Source organism: Pan paniscus, chromosome 1, assembly GCF_029289425.2.
Source record: "Pan paniscus chromosome 1, NHGRI_mPanPan1-v2.0_pri, whole genome shotgun sequence".
In the NCBI taxonomy this organism is placed as follows: Eukaryota; Metazoa; Chordata; class Mammalia; order Primates; family Hominidae; genus Pan; species Pan paniscus.
In genome coordinates, this window is record NC_073249.2 from 114,391,519 (window position 1) to 114,414,280 (window position 22,762).

Consider the following 22,762-nt stretch of genomic DNA (forward strand, 5'->3'; position numbering starts at 1 on the left):
AATATTTCATGTAATAATGAGTATGAAGATGATTCAACTCCCTAAGGTAGGGCAAAGAAGAACATGGTATATCTAACAATAAACTGAGCCTTATTTCTAGCTAGTTATCCTCTGTTGACTTATTTCCTTCAAACAATTTTAAGTTTATTGATGACCCCATCAAACTATTCTTCAGCAGAAAAAAAAATACGTTCAAGAGTCTCTTGAATACAAAGCTGGGGCCAGGTGCAGTGGCTCATGACTGTAAAATCCCAGCACTTTGGGAGGCTGAGGTGGGTGGATCACTTGAGGTCAGGACTTCAAGACCAGTCTGGCCAACATGGCAAAACCCCATCTCTACCAAAAATACAAGAATTAGCTGGGTGTGGTGGTGGGTACCTGTAATCCCAGCTACTTGGGAAGCTGGGGCAGGAGAATCACCTCAACCCGGAAGGTGGAGGTTGCAGTGAACCAAGATTGCACCATTGCACTCCAGCCTGGGCAACTGTGGGAGACTCTGTCTCAAAAAAAAAAAAAAAAAAAAAAAAAAAAAAAGCTGGGAGAAGAGAATTAGAAAAAAAAAAAAACAGCAATTTGGGTTGGGTGTGGTAGATCATGCCTGTAATCCCAGCACTTTGGGAGGCTGAGGCAGGTGGATCATTTGAGGTCAGGAGTTCGAGACCAACCTGGCCAACATGGTGAAACCCTGTCTCTACTAAAAATACAAAAATTAGCCAAGAATGGTGGCAGGTGCGTGTAATCCCAGCTGCTCGGGAGGCTGAGGCAGGAGAATCTCTTGAACCCAGGAGGCGGAGTTTGCAGTGAGCCGAGATCCCGCCACTGCACTCCAGCTTGGGCGACAGAGTGAGACTGTCTCAAAAAAGAAAATAAACAAAACAGAAATACTTTACAACTTTAGTATTCCTAGGCTTATACAAATAATCTTACTGTAAGTTCACTCTTATTCTGAAAAGGACAAAGAAAAGCTGCTCTGTGATGAAACCGTTAGTCAAGAAAGGCCTAGTGATTGATGGAGCAAGGTAGAATGGAAAATTTGGGTTCCAATAACTGTCTCTGTTGGTCCATTAGCTAACTAGATTTGTGATTCTAGAAACATTACTAACTTTTTTCGGTCCTGAGTTTTCTCATGATAATCCATCTCCTCATAGAGTCATATTAGAAGATCTGCAAAATTTCTTTTAGCTACAAATCCTACAAATTTTTTAAGACTTGGAAGACAAAAGTTGGTATGTGGACTACCTGGAAACAGGCATCAGGAATTCACACCACAAAAATACATGTTAGAATATTCTTAGGTACATAAAGTTTTAGAACCCTGCCTTGACAGGGTAATTACAGATAGTGTATTATTTTCTCTGGGATGAAAACTGGTGGAGAGGAAATGCTCCATAAGGCTCCTTATATTAACTGAGCAAAAACAATAAAAAGAGAGATTCTAATCAGGAAGAAATCCTGCTCAACTCATGAAAATTATGCTACATAGGACTAACCGTTACAATAAAGATTTCTATCTATATTTTCCTTGGCATGTACACTTAATCACATTTCTGTACTTTTCAACTGTTGGTATCAATCTCTTATTTAAAAAATCAGTAATCCTACTTTTAATAATAAACCTTTTTTTTTGGTCTATTTGTGACAAATCTGTGGAGTGAGCTATGGTCTATCCCCGTAATCTGTCAAGGTGCATTTCCCGTAATCTTTACATAATTATAAAACTCCTCGGTCAAGTGTGTGTAATCCAAAAAATAAGTATATACATATTCACACACTATCAAAAAAGTAACTTCCCTGCAAGGAAAAAGGAATAAAGCCACAGCCATATTTTACATACTACTTATATAACATAATATTTGAATGTATAATAAAATTACCAAACTGAAAATTCAAGATACTAATATTCCCGAAGTCCCACCCAAATTTTCAAAAGTTACAAAATCTGATGGAATTGGTACAAATGAAAGAACAGCAGTTTGTTTCGATAGAAGATGAACTGATACTGCATATAAAAAAGTAATAATTCACCCATTCGGCAAACTAGGAAGAGAAGTATCAATAAATAAAGACCGAAGACTGGATAAGACATTGTCACTACCCTCAAGGACCTGATGCCTAGATAGTAATGTAGCAAGCAGGTAATAAATGCAGAGTGAGGCACAAAGGAAGATGCAATCAACTCTGTATACCTACATTAAAAAGAGGGTGGTCGGCCAGGCGCGGTGGCTCACGCCTATAATCCCAGCACTTTGGGAGGCCAAAGTGGGCAGATCACGAGGTCAGGAGTTCAAGACCAGCCTGGCCAAGATGGTGAAACCCCATCTCTACTAAAAAAAATACAAAAATTAGCCAGGCACGGTGGCAGGCAACTGTAATCACAGCTACTCGGGAGGCTGAGGCAGGAGAATTGCTTGAACCCAGGTACCGGAGGTTGCAGTGAGTCAAGATTGCGCCACTGCACTCCAGCCTGGGTGATAAGAGTGAGATTCTGTCTCAAAAAAAAAAAAAAAAAAAAAGGTGAAGGGTAGTCTTCAGAGGCTGTGATGTTTGAGATGGATTGGAGGATGAGTAGTTAAGACCAAGGAAGGCATTCCGAGTACAGGAAACAATATACACAAACTAAGACAACATGTGGTAACAAACTGAATGCAGGAGTTTACAAGACTTGCAAAATGTAAAACAATGTGACTTGTCACACTAATTCCTGTTCTATTTTGGAAAATAAAGGTTTTTTTTTTAAACAACAAATAACTATGTTAAATGTAATAGGTTTATTATTTTCAAATGAGTTATTTTAAAAATCAGTTTTAGTTTTTTTTTTTTTTTTTTTTTGAGACAGTCTCAGTCTGTCACCCAGGCTGGAGTGCGGCAGCACAATCTCAGCTCACTGCAACCTCCACCTCCCGGGTTCAAGTGATTCTCCGGCCTCAGCCTCTTGAGTAGCTGGGATTACAGGAACGTGCCATAATGCCCCGCTAATTTTTGTATTTTTAGTAGAGATGGGGTTTCACCATGTTGGCTAGGCTCATCTTGAACTCCTGACCTCAAATGATCCACCCGCCTCACCTCCCGAAGTGCTGGGACTACAGGTGTGAGCCACTGCGCTCGGCCTCAGTTTTAATATCTAATTTAACAGATATAAGCCACATAAAAAAAAATTCAGTTTTTAAGTATGTAAAGGGGTCCTGACAGTAAGAAAGTTTGAGAAGTGCTCCATTTGTTGACATGAGTTTATAACATGCTGTTTATATATGTTTATAATGTGCTGTTGAATGAAAAGGGCTTTTACTTCTTTCTTGGTCTTTTAGAAATTATATATATTTACACCTATGTATAGCTACTAAATTTTAACTGGGACTATCTCTAGTACAAAAAAAATTGTTTTCTTTTTTTGGCTTACCTCTGTGTTCAAAAAGTTATAAGAAATATAATGTTACTAGTATGATAAAGCAAATTAAAAATTTTTTTAATAAAAAAAGGAGCATGTCAACATCCCTCATCCTTTAATTTTTTTTTTTTTTAAGATGAAAGGGGAAATAAAGAAAGATAAAGGCTACTGAGTGACATGAAAACTGAAAGAACCAGGTCAAGGAAGCCAAAGGACTGAGGTGAGGATGTCCAAATCCTAAAGGCAATAAAGAAGGCTTCTTAAAGTTACTTCTTGACCAAGACCTTTGACTTCACTTCATATCCCCATAGTACCTCATGCTTAAAAAATTGATGAATTGGTTAAACAAGGGGATTATATGAAAGAAAAAGGTAAACTAAAAGCTCACTTCCATTTTCTAAGTTAAAAAGCAGGGTGAGGGAAGAAAATCTAGTAGTAGTATTTGAATTCGGGTTCAAGTGCTGAAAAAACTTAATATTCCCTGTTCATCTGTGAATATCAAGAACAGGAAAAATATCCAATTAGAGGAACCAAAACATCTCCCAGTTTTTAAATGAAAGCGAGGAGATTTGAAAGTATATGCAATGGGAAGGGTGAAATACTTAATGAGTGGTTAAAAATAATGTAGTTATCATTAGATGCCAACATGGAATCCTAAAACACATTGTCATAGCAAGGAATCCTATGTTATTTCCTGACAGTTACTAAAATGGTGGATGGTTATTAGATATTTGATAGTTTCTGAAGTGTTGATTTTTCACTATTTGAACACAATACCACAAAAATACCTTTAAGTAGTAGACATAATACATATAATTATATTAAAATTATATAATATATAATTATATATTATATAAATTATTCTCTCTCTATATATATCTCTATCTCTATATCTATATCTATATCTATGGAGTCTCGCTCTGTTGCCCAGGCTGGAGTGCAGTGGCATCATCTCGGCTCACTGCAACCTCTGCCTCCTGGGTAGCTGGGATTACAGGCATGTGCTACCACACCTGGCTAATGTTTGTATTTTTAGTAGGGATGGGGTTTCACCATGTTGGCCAGGCTGGTCTCGAACTCCTGACCTCAGGTGATCCACCTGCTTCAGTCTCCCAAAGTGCTGGGATTACAGATGCGAGCCACTGTGCCCGGCCTGATATATTTACATACTCACTATAAAATCTAAAGTCTGGGCTGGATGTGGTGGCTCACGCCTGTAATCCCAGCATTTTGGAAGGCCGAGGTGGGTGGATCAATTGAGGTCAGGAGTTTGAGACCAGCCTGGCCAACATGGTGTAACCCTGTCTCTACTAAAAATATAAACACTAGCCGGGCATAGTGGTGGGCACTTGTAATCCCAGCTACTCGGGAGGCTGAGGCAGGAGAACTGCTTGAACCCAGGAGACGGAGGTTGCAGTGAGCCAACACAGTGCCACTGCACTCCAGCCTTGGTGACAGAGTGAGACTCTGTCTCAAAAAATAAATAAATCTAAAGTCTGTTCCATGGCTCCTCCTTCCCTAATTCCTCCACTCATACCACTTAGCTCCTAGACTTACAGCTACACTCATGCCTCAGGGTATATTTCTTGTTCCTTTGGCCAGAAATGCTCTCTTGGATTATTCACTCCAATCTTTATTTAGTCTCTGTTCAAATGTTACCTGCCAAATAAACTACCCTTCCCTAACTCCCATATATAAATTAGCTGTTGTACCCTTCCAACCTTCACAATTCTAGCCCTTTTACTGCTTTATTTTTCTTCAAGGAATTTGCCACCACTGAACATATACTTACATGTTTACTGTCTAACATCCCCCAAAGTCCAAGATCATAGAGCAAGAGTCAATAAACTGCTAATGTAAAGGGCAGATGGGCTTTGGGAGTCACAGAGTTTCTGTCCCAACTGTTAAGCATGGTTGTGTTCCAATAAAACTTTATTTTGTACTCTGAAATTTGTATTTCATGTAATTTTCACATCATGAAATATGATTATTCTTTTTTTGTTTTCAACCATTCCAAAAGCATTAGTTTATAGATCCTATAAAAACAGGCAGTGGGCCCAGCACAGCAGCTCACACCTGTAATCCCAACACTTTAGGAGGCCAAAGCTGGAGAATCGCTTGAGCTCAGGAATTCGAGACCCAGCCTAGGCAACACAGTAAGATCTTATCTCTATTACAAATAACAAAAAAATTTAGCCGGGCATGGTGGCACATGCCTGTAGTCCAAGCTACTCAGGAGGTTGAGGCAGGAGGATCACTTGAGCCTGGGGGGTCAAGGCTGCAGTGAGCTATGATTGTGCCACTGCACTCCAGCCTGTGCAACAGAGCAAGAGCCTGTCTCAACAAACAACAAAACAAAACAAAACAAAAACAGATGGTGGACTGGATTTGGCCCACTGGCCATAGTTTGTCAACCCCTGACACAGAACAAAAGAACTTGTTATGTTTGTTCACTGCAGTATACCCAGGACTGAGACCTAGAACATGCTAGGAATGTGAATGAATGAATACTGTTTTATTGTTTATAAAACTCTTATGTAAGCTGTTTCTTTTATTGATCTTTAAAACAGCTTGTTAAAGAAGGCAGGGGAGAGACTATTATCCCCATTTATAAATCAAGAAATAGGTTCAGGGAGTGTAAGTGCCTTGTCTAAGATTGCATGCTTATAATAAATGGGTGGAGCTGGAATTGTAACTTAGACATTCAACTATATCATGCAGTATTAAAAGGAAGTAAAAGTCTGGAGGATTACCTTTAGTGTGTCATATGAATTTGACTGTCCTTTTAGACTGTTTTAACCAAGAATTGAGTCAAAGCTAAGCTTGTGAAAGATGCAGTTGTTACAAAGTTGAGAAGAATAGATAAAATGATAAATAAATTTAAAAGTTAACATTTTATCCAACTTCAAAACTGGGTCAAAGCTAAGATGAAATTAATAGAGCAAAAGGGGAGAGGGAAATGACTAAGCAGTTAGTGACTGAAAAAATATCTTTGCTACAATACAGATGAGGGATGACATTTTCATTAACAATGATTTAGTCAATCATTCTCAAGGGTGGGAGAGTGAAAGAAAGAAGGCAGTTATCTCCCATAAAGGGGAGGTATGTCAGCTCCTCTAACTTGAGAATCACTAATATGAAGGTTTTAGTTGAACAAAAACTGAACTGCTGCTTAAAAAAAAAAGCCTTTAAAAAACTGTCCCTATTTCATAAAGTAACAGTTTCACTACACACTGTATTCATCAGATAGTATCTACACTAAACGGTGTAACTCCTTGAATATTTTAAAGGGAGACTATCCGAAGCTTTTACATAATTTCCTCTTTCATATATTTAAATATTACAATAAAATTACTAGCATAAAATTAATTATATTTTGTTCCTAACCTAAAAAGGGGGGATTTAAAATATATAACCAACAAAAGATAAGATTTCCTAAATTTCAATTTCTTCCCATTCGTCTTATTCTCTTACCTCTAAAAGGGGGAAATAATAATAAACCAATCCTTGCAAGATTCAAAATTTCATTTTCACATTACTAGTATCTGTACTGAAAGTTTAAAAATCAGTCGCACTGAAAAGTCCTAAGTTTCATTTTCCCTAGAAATGGCTTAATTTTCTTAGATTTTCATATACCATATTTTAGCAAGAATCTTAAGAAAATGTCCTAAGGAATTTATAAAACTGTATCTTATTAGATAATCTTTTAATAACAGACCCCACACATTTCATCAACATTGCACCTATTCATAACTAGCTTTTATTTTTTATTTTTTTCTAGAAAGAGTCTCGCTCTGTCACCGAGGCTGGAGTGCAGTGGCGCGATCTCAGCTCACTGCAACCTCCGCCTCCTGGGTTCAAGCAATTCTCCTGCCCCAGCCTCCTGAGTAGCTGGGATTACAGGCGCCTGCCACCACGCCTGGCTAATTTTTGCATTTTTAGTAGAGATGGGGTTTCACCGTGTTGACCAGGCTGGTCTCGAACTCCTGACCTCATGATCTGCCTGCCTCGGCCTCCCAAAGTGCTGGGATTACAGGCGTGAGCCACTAAGCCCAGCCATCACTAGCTTCTAAAATTATTTCCTTGGGCCGGGCACGGTGGCTCACACCTATAATCCCAGCACTTTCAGATGCCGAGGCAGGTCAGGAGTTCAAGACCAGCTGGCTAACGGGGAAACCCTGTCTCTGCTAAAAACGCAAAAATTAGCTGGGTGTTGTAATCCCAGCTACTCGTCTCAAAAAAAAAAAAAAGTCCTTGACAAACACATACAAACGAACTTTAAGTTAAATATTTAACAACTGCAACTCTTTGTGGGCACTGGTGGATAATTCTAGACAGAAAAGGGAGAATTCTTTCGCTAGATAATATCCACAGTCCACTTATCAGCAAAGGCCTGGTCAGTTTATACCACCCCAGTTTTGTATACTTTAGGAGCCAAATCTCTGCCAGCATGTCTCCCTGGTCAATAAAAATCTTTACCTTCTTCATTAGTCTACTGAATGTATTAAAGATTTCACCTCTTGGCCTTGACTCATACTCTCCTTGAAAGTTGTGCCTTTCTCCCTATCTTGGTCTGTCTAAATCCTTCCCATTTTTTAAGGTTGGGTTCTTCCAACGCAACCGTAAAAAGTGTTCAAAATGTATTTGAATGCTTATCATAGCACCTAAAATATAACTGCTATTGATAATTAGTTCTATAGATACTGCCTCCAAAGACTCAAGTTTTTTTGGGAGGGAAACTGCCTTGCTTTCCTCTTCTATATATTACAGGGTCTAGCAAATTAAATTACACATGGCAGGCAATGAGTAAATATTTACAAAATCCTTTTTGAATAAGAAGATGTAAAGGAAATGTTCTCAGTTTTAAAGATTATTATGAGGTACTATGGCAAAATGGAAAAATATAGGCTCTGGATTGGACAGACCCAGTTTTGAATTTCAGTCACTTAAAAATCTCTTTGAACCACATCCTCTCCCTAAAGTGGGATAGTATGCACTCCTTAAAAATTGTTGGGAATTGTTACAGCTCTTTTAGAATTTGTGTAGCAGGTTTTCTGGTTTTCACCAGAAACCAACCTACCCAATATTAAATTTTAAAAAATTGTTGTAAAGATTAAATGAGACAATATATGGTCAAATCTTTAGCAGAATACTTAAAATATAACAGGAGAGGCTCAATAAATGTCAGCTACTGTTATCTTAACTGGTCACAGCAGGATAACTCTTACTTTAAATTATAAACTGAGCAAACCCTTCAAATTACTATCAAATTACTACTTCAAAGAAAATAATCCTCTTGTTCTAGAAATCCTTTGGGTCCTAGCCACTTTATATTCTCTATCATTGCCATCATAATAATCCCCACCAGTAACTACACAACTTTTTACTGACCAAAAAAGCTTTATGAAAATGTCTGTTCCAATTTCCCTTTAAAGTAATAACACATATTTCAAAGTTTTTAAAGTTTTCCAAATAGGGTATACTTAAAGAAAGTATAATAGTAGTAAACTATGCCTCCGTAAATATTTATTTTACTTATTTTCACTCTAACCCATTCCAAAAGTATTCAAGAATAAAAAGTTGCATTTATTTTTCCTGAAAGAGATATGTACAGGATGTTATTCTTATCCTGGTAAGTTCTGCTTGCACAGAATTCAATGCTATTTCCTAAGGGAGTTTTTCCCATTTGAAGATATTTCGGATGTTGCATCAAACTAAAAAGCTTCTGTATGGCAAAGGAGAAAATTAACAGTATGAGGAGACAACTAAGTGACTGGGAGGAAATATTTGCAAACTATACATCTGATAAAGGGCTAATACCAAAAATATGTAAGGAACTCAAAACAACTCAATAGCAAGAAAACAAATAACCCAATTTTAAAATGGGCAAACGGTCTGAACAGACATTTCTCAAAGATATACAAATGGGCAAGAGATATATGAAAAAATGCTCAACATCTCTAATCAGGGAAATGCAAATTAAAACCACAATGAGATATCACCTCATGCCTGTCAGAATGGCTATTATCAAAAAGACAAATGATAACAAGTCTTGGGCCAGGATAAGGAGAAAAAGGAACCCTTCTGTTGGTGGGAATGTAAATTACTACAGCCATTTTGGAAAATACTAATAGCATGGAAATTCCGCAATATACTAAAATTACCATATGATTCGGAAATTCACTTCTGGATAGATAGCCAAAGGAACTGAAATTGGTATGTCAGAGAGATATCTGCACCCCCATGTTCATTTCAGCAGTGTTCACAATAATCAAGATACAACAGTAACCTAAGTATCAATCAACTCAACAGATGAATGGATAAAGAAAATGTGTTATATACACACAATGGAATACTATACAGCTTTTAAAAAGAAGGAAATTCTGTCTTTTGCAACAACAAGGATGGACCTGAAAGATATATGCTAAGTGAAATAAGCCAGACACAGAAAGATGAATACTGTACGATCTCACTATAAGATATGCAGAATCTAAAAAAGCCTATGTCAGAGAAACAGAGAATAGAATGGTGGTTACCAGAGGCTGAGGGGTCAGGGAAGGGATGGGGAAAGGAAAGATATCAAAGATAGAAATTAGAGGGTATACAGTTACAGTGAGACTGGAAAAATAAGTTCTAGTGCTCTACTGCACTGCATGGTGACCACAGTTAGTAATAATGTATACAGTACTGGTTTCACTAAATAAAAGTTACTGTTATCTGTGTTTCTTAAAATTCCAAATAAACTAGATATTATTTTCCCAGCTGAGACCTGGAGATACACAGAATGTACTTAGAAATAAAATTGTAGATGTATATAGTTTATCATTATCAGCAAGAGATAAGACTTGAAAGCATAAAGATATATCTTAAATCAGAATCAACATTATAAAAAATAGATGCTGGCATTTCCAAATAATTTGCTTCACATTCACTCTTTCAAAAGTCATTTTAATAGTCTTTAGAAATTGTTTTCTCTATTAGTAGCCAATTATGAGTTTTATTAGACATAAGTAGGTAGGGAAGTCAGGCAAGTTAGTTTTAAGTAGAGCAATTTCACTTTAAAACATTCTACAAACTCTAGGGAATAATTGCTTTTCTGGTATGTCTTAAACACTTGACTATTTACTAAAGCAATTATGTACATCTCACAACACATGGAATGGCAAATGTACATCTCACAACACATGGAATGGCAAACTTTAGGCTTCTCTCTAAGGCCTCTTTTGAACTAGGATTTGACACCCCACCCCACCTCCCTGCCCCACATCCCCCCGTCTTTGGCCTGCCTAGCCCAGTTTTAGCAAGAATCTGCCCACCCTTGATATCTGATCAAGTTCTTCATTCCCTACTTTTGATGTGTAAGTCTTTGAACTGCCTTCAGCATGAATCCCCCTACCCTCATGGTCTCCTCTTAATAATTTTCTCCCCAACTCTGCTTATTGGCTATACGTAAATACCCAGCTGTCTTTACTGTATCAGGAGTTGAGCCTGATTTTTCTCCCCTATTGTAATAGTCTTTTCTTTGGTTTGTTTTGAGATGTCACCCAGGATGGAGTGCAGTGGCGTGATGTTGGCGCACTGCAACCTCCACCTCCCGGGTTCAAGCAATTCTCCTGCCTCAGCCTCCCAAACAGCTGGGATCATTACAGGCGCCCACCAACACGCTCTGCTAATTTTTGTATTTTCAATAGAGATGGGGTTTCACCGTGTTGGCCAGGCTGGTCTTGAACTCCTGATCTCAGGTGATCCGCCCGCCTTGACTTCCCAAAGTGCTGGGATTACGGGCATGAGCCACCACACCTGGCCATAATAATTTTGAATAGTCTTCTTTACTGTTTTAACACGCATTAGAATAATTTTTACTTTAAGAGTCATTGTATTTCATACCACTTAGTAGTGTTTAAAAATGACACATTTAAGCATAACATTTACAACATACAGAAAAAAAATTAAAATGAGTGAAAACATCCCATAAGCAACTTGTTTAGGAGCTTAAATGTGCTTAAAAAAATACCCACAAGGTTAAAAAATTAGGAAAAAGCCTCTTTGAACCTATTCTGGTCCGGAGGTTTCCCAAGAATAAATAAAATAAATTAGGGAAAAATGACCACACCAGGTACCTTGAGATTCACGTGTTAGCGAGCAATGATGTAGATATCAAGTTTGAAAGGGTAAAGTTCGGCAGTGAGAACCCAGGCTAGATGGAAAAAGCAGCAGCGGGAAACAAGAACGGTTTTGCCTTTAAGATCTGGTATGTATCTGGCATGTTACGGCATTCTAACTTAAAGTATATCTTTTTACCTCAAAATCACTGGGAGTCAGATACAGTTTCACATGCCAGCTTTACTGCTAAATTGCTTGGGTCTTAGTTTCTTCATTTGTGATTATAAAACCTACTCATATCTAGGAATGTTTTAAGAACCCATGAGGTAACATGAGACAGACTCCCATACAGCAGATACTTAATTTTCTTCCCTAAGCAAATACCTAGACATCACTGAATTCTGAGTTATGTTGTCTTTTAAAAAGTTCAGCTCTTTGTGTTTAACAATTTGTTCATTCACTCAAAACAAACCACAAAACAATTCACTTGGTCTCAGGCACTGAGGTGAATACTAAAGATAAAGACAAAGAGTAGGATTGTCAAAGAGGTAAGCCAACAAATTATCTTTTGCCTTAAATCAGTGGTTCTGGACCTTGGCTACACATTAGAATCACCTGGGAAGATTTAACTATATTGACATATGGGTTCCACCTGCAGAAATTCTAATGTACTAGTCTGGGGTAGGGCTTGGGCATCAGTTTAAAAGCTTCCTCAGGTGATTCTAACGTGCTGTCGGGGTTGACAGCCACTACCTTAAGCTAATATAAAGTGCAATTCATCCTGGTAGATACAAACAACATAAGACGAATATAACATACAGTAAGCACCTTGGCTTTCCAATCTCTGTATACTTTACCACTGTTAACAAAACAATTTATACAAATAATAGCCCTCAGTAAAGATGTGCCAGCATTTAAAAATAACTTTAATTCAGGCTGGGCACAGTGAGCTCATGCCTGTAATCCCAGCACTTTGGGAGGCCAAGGCAGGAGGACCGCTTGAGCCAAGGAGTTTCAGACCAGCATGGGACACAATGATGTCTCGTCTCAAAAAATAAAAAATCCGGCTGGGTGCAGTGGCTCACGTCTATAATGCCAGCACTTTGGGAGGACGAGGTGGGTGCATCACGAGGTCAGGAGTTCAAGATCAGTCTGGCCAAGATGGTGAAACCCCGTCTCTACTAAAAATACAAAAAATTAGGCAGGTGTGGTGACAGGTGCCTGTAATCCCAGCTACTCGGGAGGCTGAGACAGGAGAATCGCTTGAACCTGGGGGACGGAGGTTGCAGTGAGCCGAGATGGCACCACTGCACTCCAGCCTGGGCGAAAGAGTGAGACTCTCTAACAAAAATAAAAATAAATACAAATAAAAAATTAAAAAATTAAAAATAAAATAATTGCCAGGGCCGAGTGCCAAGTGCAGTGGCTCATGCCTGTAATCCCAGGAGTTTGAGACCAGTCTGGGCAATATAGTGAGACTGTTTCTACAAAAAAAATACTTAAAAATTAGTTGCGTGCCTGCAGTCCTAGCTACTCATTAGGAAGGCTGAGGTGGGAGGATCACTTGAGCCCAGGAGACAGAGGTTGCAGTAAGCCAAGATCCCACCACTGAACTCCAGTCTTGGTGACAGAGTGAGACCCTGTCCCAAAAATAAAATAAAAAAATTAAAAACAACTATAATTCTAAGCAGCAAAACTGCCAAAGCAGTAGTACAGATAACATAAGGCACAGAACTTAAGAGTAAGGAGTTGGATATTGAGCTGGGTTGGTGAAGGACAACTACAGAGAAAAGGAGAAGCTGGGCTCTGCAAAGTACTTTAGATAGGGTGAAAGGGAGGGCACTATGAGTGAGGGAATAAGAACAAAAAAGGTAGTGGGAAAACACTCTCTTGTTTGGTAGAACAGAGGATTTGGAGATAATAAAGAGAAGGATGAACTAAGGTAAGTCAGATAGCAGTAATGATGGTAATACCAAATCTGGTTTCATTCTGTATGTCATTGGCAATGGCCACTTGCTAAAGCTTTCTGAGGACAAAGCTCCATTAATAAAAATCTATCAGTAATACAGAAGTACTGGAGTCCTCAATATGGCCTCACAAAACTTGGAAATCAGACTGCCCTATGAGAGTTAACAATGAAATCAAGACAGATGCTATCCAAGCAAGATTCATGCATTCAACAAATATCAGAAGACCCACTATGTTCTAGGCAATGGTGACTCACTAGCATACTGTCCTCATGGAGTTTACATTCTAGTGGGTAAAGACAACAGAGAAGATTAAGTAAAATACTACCTGGCAAGTGATAAATGCTAAGGAGAAAAAACAAGGCAAAGAAAAGGGACAAGAAATGTTAGGATTTGGAACTGGACAGAATAACCAGAGAAAGCTTCACTAAGGAGGTGACTTCTGGTTAAGTATCTGAAATGAGGGATACAGAAGGAAAAGAACTCCAGAGAAAAGAACAAATGCAAAGATTATTCAGCGAGAATATGTGATTGGAACAAAGACCAGAAGAAGAACATGTAGGAGATAAAGTCAGAGATAAATGGCAAAGAGGTAACATCCCAGAACATAGGGACTTAGAAAAAGATGGGAAGCCACCGGAGGGCTTTGAGCAGAAAAGTGACATGTTCTGACCTACATTTTAACCAGATCACTCTGGATGCTTCATCGAGGACAGACTGCTGGGCAGGAGCAACAGAAGAAGCAGGGAAACCATAAAAAATAGTATTTTAATAATCTAGAGGTCACAATGGCTTCTTCCAGAGTGGTTAGAATAAGGGTGTGGTAAGAAATAGTCAAATTCTGGGTTTATTTTAAAGACAGAGCCTACAGGATTTACCAGTGGACAACAAGTGGATTGTGAAAGAAATAGTAGTCAAAGATAACACTAATGTTTTTGACCTGAGCAACTAAAGAATGGAAGTGTTATTAACCAAGGGCGGGCAGACTGTAGGAGAAGCTGCAGTACGCAAAATTTTGACACATAACCAGTCCTGCAAAACTCCCCTGCTAGTAATGTGATAACAAATGAACCTATCTAGAGGAAAAATGTCCAGTGCTGTTATACAAAGACGTGACTTGGTTTTGGTGTTGGGTACATATGCCTATTATGAAACAAAATGCCATCAATACTTTGGACTATCTAGTTAACTTCCTTTGTTCTAATTCTATGCTCCATTAAAACATTCTAACTTGATTTCCCATGTTCCTGACCTATCTGAAAAAAAGAACTTAGTTCCTTCTATATGTATTAAATTGTTATTCCAGTTTTATACATTAGTTTCATAAGCCTAGCTAAAATGAGTTTATCCCTGAGAGAGACCTGGGTTTAGTATCCTGATCAATCAAGCTTCTGAGCTAAATAAGCAGAGGACTAAGATTTGAACCACAGCAAGTTCACTAAGATAATGGTTCTCAAGTATTCCAATAATTATTGGGAGGCTTATTACAAATAATTCCTGACAACTGGTTCCAAAAAATTCTGATTCAATATACCTAGGATGGAACTCAGAAATCTGTTTTTGAAGGAAACACAGATTCTACCATAGGCAAGGATGTTCTAAGATATTGTCATACTGTAAAGTTTCTCCTTGGCCTTGTTACGGGGACTTTAATGATCTTTAAATTTCTAGAGCCATGTTTTTCAACACCTGTTTAATAACACAGCATAAATACTAGAACTCTTCACGGCATACTTAAGCTCAAAGAGCACTAAGCAACTTTTTTTTTTTTGAGACAGAGTTTCACTCTTGTTGCCCAGGCTGGAGTGCAATGGCGCAATCTTGGCTCACTGCAACCTCCGTCTCCTGGGTTCAAGCTATTCTCCTGCCTCAGCCTGCTGAGTAGCTGGGATTACAGGCATGCGCCATCACGCCCAGCTAATTTCGTATTTTTAGTAGAGACGGGGTTTCTCCATGTTGGTCAGGCTGGTCTCGAACTCCTAGCCTCAGGTGATCCGCCTGCCTCAGCCTCCCAAAGTCCCAAAGTGCTGGGATTACAGGCGTGAACCACTACGCCTGGCCCTTCCTTTTTTTTTTTTTTTTTTTTTTTGAGACAGAGTCTCGCACTGTCGGCCAGGCCAGGCTGGAGTGCAATGGCATGATCTCGGCTCACTGCAACCTCCTACTCTCAGGTTCAAGTGATTCTCCCAAGTAGCTGGGACTACAGGCGTGTGCCACTATGCTGGGCTAATTTTTGTATTTTCTCTAGAGGTGGGGTTTCACTATGTTGCTCAGGCTGGTCTTGAACTCCTGGGTTCAAGTAATCCGCCTGCCTCGGCCTCCCAAAGTGCTGGGATTACAAGTGTGAACCACCGCACCTGGCCATTCAGCAACAATTATAATGCAATCAGGACTACAGAACACCAATGTTTCAGTGTCTATAAAGGCATCCAGGTTACTACATGATTAACTTGGTTGCTGTTTAGGACTATGTCATTATTTCATCAAAACTGCTTACTATCTTACTATCTACTTAAAGGAATCAAAATGGGTAAGAGCATAGGCTCTGACAGCAGACAACAGCATTGTATCCACTCTGCCATTTATTAGTTCTGGACACTTGGGTCATATATTTTAACCTCAAATGTGCCTGTGCCTCAGTTTACTCTACTGTAAAATGGGCATAAGTATCTGTCCTATAAGGATGTTGTGAGATAAATACATGGTTAATACATAGTTAGCACAAAATAAGCACTTAAATGTTACCCAGATGTAAAACAAAGAATCCACAAAGCAAAGTTCTCTTACCACCTTCCTTTGCTACAGTCTGCCATTATGCTGTTTTCTTGTTTAAACAGTATGTTATACCATGACTACACTCAACAGAGTTCGATCAATGTTCCATTTCACTGACACTGCCTTAACAATCTGTATGTGCAGTTGTACCAAAGATAAATTTTACACACTGCTCAAAATTTTGTAATACGTTATAGCTGTGAAGAATTTATGATAAACCAGGAAGGATGTATAAAGAAAGGAGAGGCCTGAGGCAGAGAGATAATTAAAAATGTTGTTAAAAATAATTCAAGCATAAAAAAAGGTCCTCAGTGAAAATAATGGTAGACGGAATGTGGACAGGTTAGAGATATTATTAAGTGAAAAGTGTGTCTGTATATGCATAGAATTAGAAAAGATACAAGAGGAATTGGTAATATTGGCTACTTGTCAGGGAAATTGGGTGGGTGGAAGACAGGGGCAGGAGGCGACTTTTTACTCGTGCCCTGTCCCACCATTTTAATTTTTTTTTTTTTTGGTAGAGACCGGGATCTCACTATGTTGCCCAGGCTAGTCTCAAACTTCCGAGCTCAAGTGATCATCCCGGCTTAGCCTCCCAAAGTATTGGGATTACACGTGTGACCCACCAAACAGAGCAAATTTTAATTTTAAGCCTGTTATTATAGTTCCTATATACCTACAATTTTTAAATTAATGGAAATGGCTTTCAGGGCAAGGGTCACCATGGCAGCCACCTTGGTTAGGCTTGGGCTCTTGTCTGTCAAGCAGGTTCAGGTTCAATTCTACCCCTTTGAGAAGTAGAGATGATGAGGACCTTCCTCTAGATGATGAGTAAGAGAAGGTCCACTCAACTGCTCAGCTATTGTGGACATGAGGTGGACATGCAGCATAATGACTTCAAGCCCTGTGTGGACATGCTGTTCAGAGATGCTGTGTGGTCATCGCCTCATTATGTGCTGCACCCATCTCACCACTCTGGAAATGCTCACTGCCTTTGCCTCCCACATTGAGGCCAGAGATGTGGCAAGGAGCCAAGAATGTGCTGGTACTGGACAATGACAGTGCCAAAAAGACCAACAAGCTGATGTTAGACTGGACTAGAACACTTATCTAAAAAGAGGTTTACTTAATCATTCAAATCACTATCTGGAGGGCCACAGAGTAAGGCCCTCTAAATGCTTGGCAAGACCAAGATATCATAATTAGGAAGCTTACTTATCGGGGTGGGAAGCTGAAAGTCCTGTGAACACAATGTTTCTGGGTCAAGGCAAGATTATGGGGGTGTCTGGATGAACCTGAATTTATTTTACTTTCTTATGTCAATCACTGCTTATCCCTTCCAGTATGACTTCTCCCAGTGCTCACTCGAGGTACCTCTTCACTCTTATTTACCAAATCCAGTTGGAAAGAATACTGTCAGAGTGAGTGCTGTTTTCTCCGTCCTAATCTTTCTATCTCAGTAGCATTTGCCACTCTTAATTCATTCATGCCTTGGAAACTTTTTCCCTCTTGGGTCCTTTTTCTTTAAAACACACACCTGGGTGTGTGTTTTAATCTGATCGCTAAAGGAGAGTACTTCCAGCTGGTGAAGGAAATACTTTCATTAGGGGCTTTGCAAAGCTCCAAGTATATAGATACACCATCATTTTGGTAACCATAAGGCTTTGCAGTTTATGGGATCTATTAGGGAGATGCTCCCAGAGGGGTCAAATGTTCCCAGCAGTGGCATGGCAGAGCACCAATGATGGCAGATGCTCAGATAAAAGGAATGCACAGAGGCACCCAAACTGTGGACATACTCTTGAATACAAGAAACACCTAGAGACTAACAGAAATAATTGTAGGGGAAGGGGTGTTTTATAGGAGATGAAGGGGTGTGAACTGGAGAGATATGAGAATTAATGAAGTTGTGTTCTCTTTCATACCAATAGGCTGTGCATACACTGTGTGCTTGGCACTAGATAAAGAGACATGGTTTCAATTATCAAGGAACTCAGTCTTGTAATCAGGGCAAATGTAGGAAAGCAGACAATGAATAGAACCTCCCAGAACATTTTTGTGTTTCAATTTTTAAAGTAGAGATTTTTCATTAGAGTTTGAAATAGTTAATTAAATTTTCTTGGGCTGGTTTGATCCAATTCCTCCCTACTTCTCTATTTTAGATGGAAATTGAGGCCCACCCATAGAGGTTAAGTGATGTTTCCAAAATCAGTGACAAGGTGGCTAGAAGCATGAAAGGGAAAGGCCATATCTAACACTCACAATCACTCTTTTCCATTACATCATAATACCTCTTTTTTTTTTTTTTTTTTTTTTTTTTGATGGAGTTTTGCTCTGTTGCCCAGGCTGGAGTGCAATGGCGCGATCTCGGCTCACTGCAACCTCCGCCTCCCGCGTTCAAGCTATTCTCCTGCCTCAGCCTCCTGAGTAGCTGGGATTACAGACATGCGCCACCACACCTGGCTAATGTTGTATTTTTAATAGAGACAGGGTTTCACCGTGTTGGTCAGGCTGGTCTCTAACTCCTGACCTCAGATGATCTGACCGCCTTGGCCTCCCAAAGTACTGGGATTACAAGCGTGAGCCATCATGCCCAGCCCATAATACCTCATTTATAATCCACTGAATGGATGTCTCTACTCTGGCTTTTCATTCATACCTATATGGAAAAGAAAAGTATAGTGAAAAAAGCATGGCTACATAATCAGAAAAACCTGGGATCTGAATTTTCTGACAAATTTACACTACTTTGTTTAGCATTAAGCCTGGTCGTAATAAAACAGCTAAGTGTTCTGGAAGAAATTATGATAAATCAGTACTACTAACAAGACTGGACATGTGAGTTTGCACCTGCTTACTAGGCTTTATGCTCCTGTCCTAGGATTTCTTTTTCTTTTCTTTTCTTTTCTTTTTTTTTTTTTGAGATGGAGTCTTGCTCTGTCACCCAGGCTGGAGTGCAGTGGCACAATCTCGGCTCACTGCAAGCTCTGCCTCCCGGGTTCACACCATTCTCCTGCCTCAGCCTCCCGATTAGCTGGGACTACAGGCACCTGCCACCACGCCCGGCTAATTTTTTTGTATTTTTAGTAGAGACGGTGTTTCACCGCGTTAGCCAGGATCTCGATCTCCTGAGGTCAGGTCTCGATCTCCTGACCTCGTGATCCACCCGCCTTGGCCTCCCAAAGTGCTGGGATTACAGGCATGAACCACCGCGCCCGGCCTTTCTTTTCTTTTTTTTTTTTTTGAGACGGAGTTTCGCTCCTGTTGCCCAGGCTGGAGTGCAATGGCGTGATCTCGGCTCACCGCAACCTCCGCCTCCCAGGTTCCAGCGATTCTCCTGCCTCAGCCTACTGAGTAGCTGGGATTACAGGCATGTGCCACTGCGCCCAGCTAATTTTTGTATTTTTAGTAGAGATGGGGTTTCTCTATGTTGGTCAGGCTGGTCTCAAACTCCCGACCTCAGATGATGCACCTGCCTCGGCCTCCCAGAGTGTTGGGGTCACAGGCGTGAGCCACTGGGCCCGGCCTGTCCTAGGATGTCTTAACAGATTATATGAATACCTCTCAGCAAAACTAACTGAAAAGTGAAGATGGAAGAATGACAGTTTTAATACTAATTGATGACTTGTTAGAAAACAGCCACACCAAACAATCTTTACGGCTTGCTTTATCCTACAATGGTAACTAGTAAATTAAGGAGGTAATACATAATCAAGGATCCAGTTTAAAAGCATAAATATTTGGCAGGTGCAGTGGCTCACGCCTGCAATCTCGGCACTTTGGGAGGCCAAGGCAGGCGGATCACGAGGTCAGGAGTTTGAGACTAGCCTGACCAACATATTGAAACCCTGTCTCTACTAAAAATACAAAAAATTAGCCGGGTGTGGTGGCGGGTGCCTGTAATCCCAGCTACTTGGGATGCTGAGGCAGGAGAATCACTTGAACTCAGGAGGTGGAGGTTGCAGTGAGCCGAGATCGTACCATTGTACTCCAGCCCGCTGGGAGACAGTGCAAGACTTCGTTTCAAAAAAAAAAAAAAGTATAAAATATTTTTCATGTGCTCTAACAAAGCCCTCATATTTCATCTATTTACAGCATTTTCTACAGCTCTACTAAATAATTTTGATAAACTTGTTTCTCAAAAATGCCTTAACACCACTACCATTGTCTAAACTGAAAGCATGTAGTTTTTCTTAATACTGAAAACTTTATCTTATTACTGAAAGCATTGTCTAAACTGAAAGCATAACTTCTCAATTACCATACTTTTGAAATTGTACACAAATATTCCACTAGTTAGGCTGAAGGGAAAAAATATGCTAGTCACACTTTTTTCCAGCCCCCCAAAATTCTCTTTGCTTTTATGTTTTACAAATGTTGAATGAAATAAAGGAAATAGACAATGAAAAGAACCCAAAGAAGTAATTCATCTCATATTTCAGGATTCCTAATTATAGTATCTTGGTCTTGCTAAGCATGTAACTAAAGAGCTCAAGTTCATTCTCAGAAACTGTGAACTCAAAGCTACAACTAAAAGATTTATTTCTAAAAGTTATTACACTTTCAACTTCCTGTTTTATTTAGACAGCTCATCATGACCATTTCAGGTAACAAAACCCAACTTCCTCTTTATAAAGTGATTAAAAAAACTTCAGCAGTTATGAGAATAGATGATATTACTAGCTTTTACATAAATATTTACAAGGAAATTAAGAGTCCATTATCACCAAATTTTCTAAAGGTTCACTGCCTTTAGAAAATGTAACAAAGATAAAAAACAATATTAAAATATACTTGGCAACAAAAAAAGTATGCTAGAAGAGGAAACTGGTCACAGATCTGCTATTAAAAAAAACAATACTGGCTGGGCTCGGTGGCTCACGCCTGTAATCCCAGCACTTTGGGAGGCCAAGGCGGGCAGATCATGAGGTCAGGAGTTCGAGACCAGCCTGGCCAACATAGTGAAACCCCGTCTCTACTAAAAATACAAAAAATTAGCCAGGCGTGGTGGCGGGCGCCTGTAATCCTAGCTACTCGAGAGGCTGAGGCAGGAGAATCGCTTGAACCAGAGAGGCAGAGGTTGCAGCGAGCGGAGATCGCACCACTGCACACCACCCCGGGTGACAGAGCGAGACTCCATCTCAAAAAAAAAAAAAAAACCATAACCCAAGACATTAATGTTATTAATTAAAACACTGCCAGTATCTAAAGGCATCTTAATTGGCATTTTAAAATATATATTTTCCCAAGTTTAATTAAAGGCATTCTAACCTGGTATCAAAGACAAAAATCCAACAACACTGGTCAATGTGTATCAGGTAGGCACAATAAACTTAAAAGTTTATTATTTAAATTATTTGTGAAATTTTGGCCGGCCGCGGTGGCTTACGCCTGTAATCCCAGCACTTTAAGTGGCAGAGACGGATGGATCGTTTGAGCCCAAGAGTTTGAGACCGGCCTGGGCAACAAGACGAAACCCACTCTCTACAAGAAATACAAAAATTAGCTGGACGTGGTGGCGGGTGCCTGTAATCCCAGCTACTCGGGAAGCTGAGGCAGGAGAATAATTTGAACCGGGGAGGCGGAAGTTGCAGTGAGCAGAGCGAGACTCCGTCTCAAAAAAAAAAAATTGTTTAGTTGTATTGTAACAGGATTTTTGCTTAATTTTATTTGAATAGTAACTATTTGCCTTAGAACAATTTATTATAGATCGATTTCCAGCATAGGCTTATACATAAATGTTTGTTTTTGTCCTAAATCTTAAACATGTATGAAGATCAGTTTCCAAATAAGAGAAAATCTAACGCTGTTGTCAATGGCTTGTTAAACATTTCAAAATGGCATACCGTATCTACATATATCAAGTTATTCCGTACAGAGGACTTATGGATCATAACAGTCCCCTTCCCATCCCAACTTCTTATTGAAAAAAACACCCAGGTAGATTTACAGAGCACTCAAGGGGACACATTTTCTAATAGCCACAGTGGGAGACAAATGTAATAATTCTTGTCCAATAAGTTGCCTTGTGAGGTCATTCTAAGTTCTACGTGCCCTAAAACCATGTACTTACTGAAAAGCCTGACAAACTGTTATGAAACTGTGCAACTGTCAGAAGAAAAGTTATTCCACCTTAGAATGTGCTCTTGTATTTAAGACCCTTTTCAAGAAATGAGTATACAAACTGCACACTGACAAATTCAACTAATCAAAGACTCCACAGTGGAGCATCAAAGAAGGCAGGATGCTTTGTTCAGTCTTGAACGTGTTAACATAAGGTTTATTATGTGTTACAGAAAACCTTTCTGGAGGTTAAGAAAATCCATCAGCTATTCTAGATTTGTTAACAAGAAACAAAATTTTCAAAAATTATCGTTAAAAGGGATGTGTCTATAGGGAAAGACTGGTGTTCAAATTCTGAAGCAAATGCCCTGAGGCTCACAGATTTATTATAGCGAATCAGACAGGCGACAGTACAGGAGAAAAGTAGTGCATGTGTAGTGAGATGGACAACATTTGGGACCTCTCCCTG

The 22,762-nt window shown here is 39.4% G+C and overlaps 1 protein-coding gene and 1 non-coding gene across 2 annotated transcripts in view; one reads left to right on the forward strand and one right to left on the reverse strand.

The window, feature by feature from the left end:
* CAPZA1 (capping actin protein of muscle Z-line subunit alpha 1) overlaps positions 1-22,762 on the reverse strand; it is a 50,314-nt gene that overhangs the window by 26,869 nt on the left and 683 nt on the right. The window lies entirely within an intron of this gene.
* Positions 8,401-8,465, forward strand: LOC112438399 (U7 small nuclear RNA). Its single transcript, XR_003026826.1, has one exon. It is a non-coding gene; the product is annotated as a U7 small nuclear RNA (small nuclear RNA).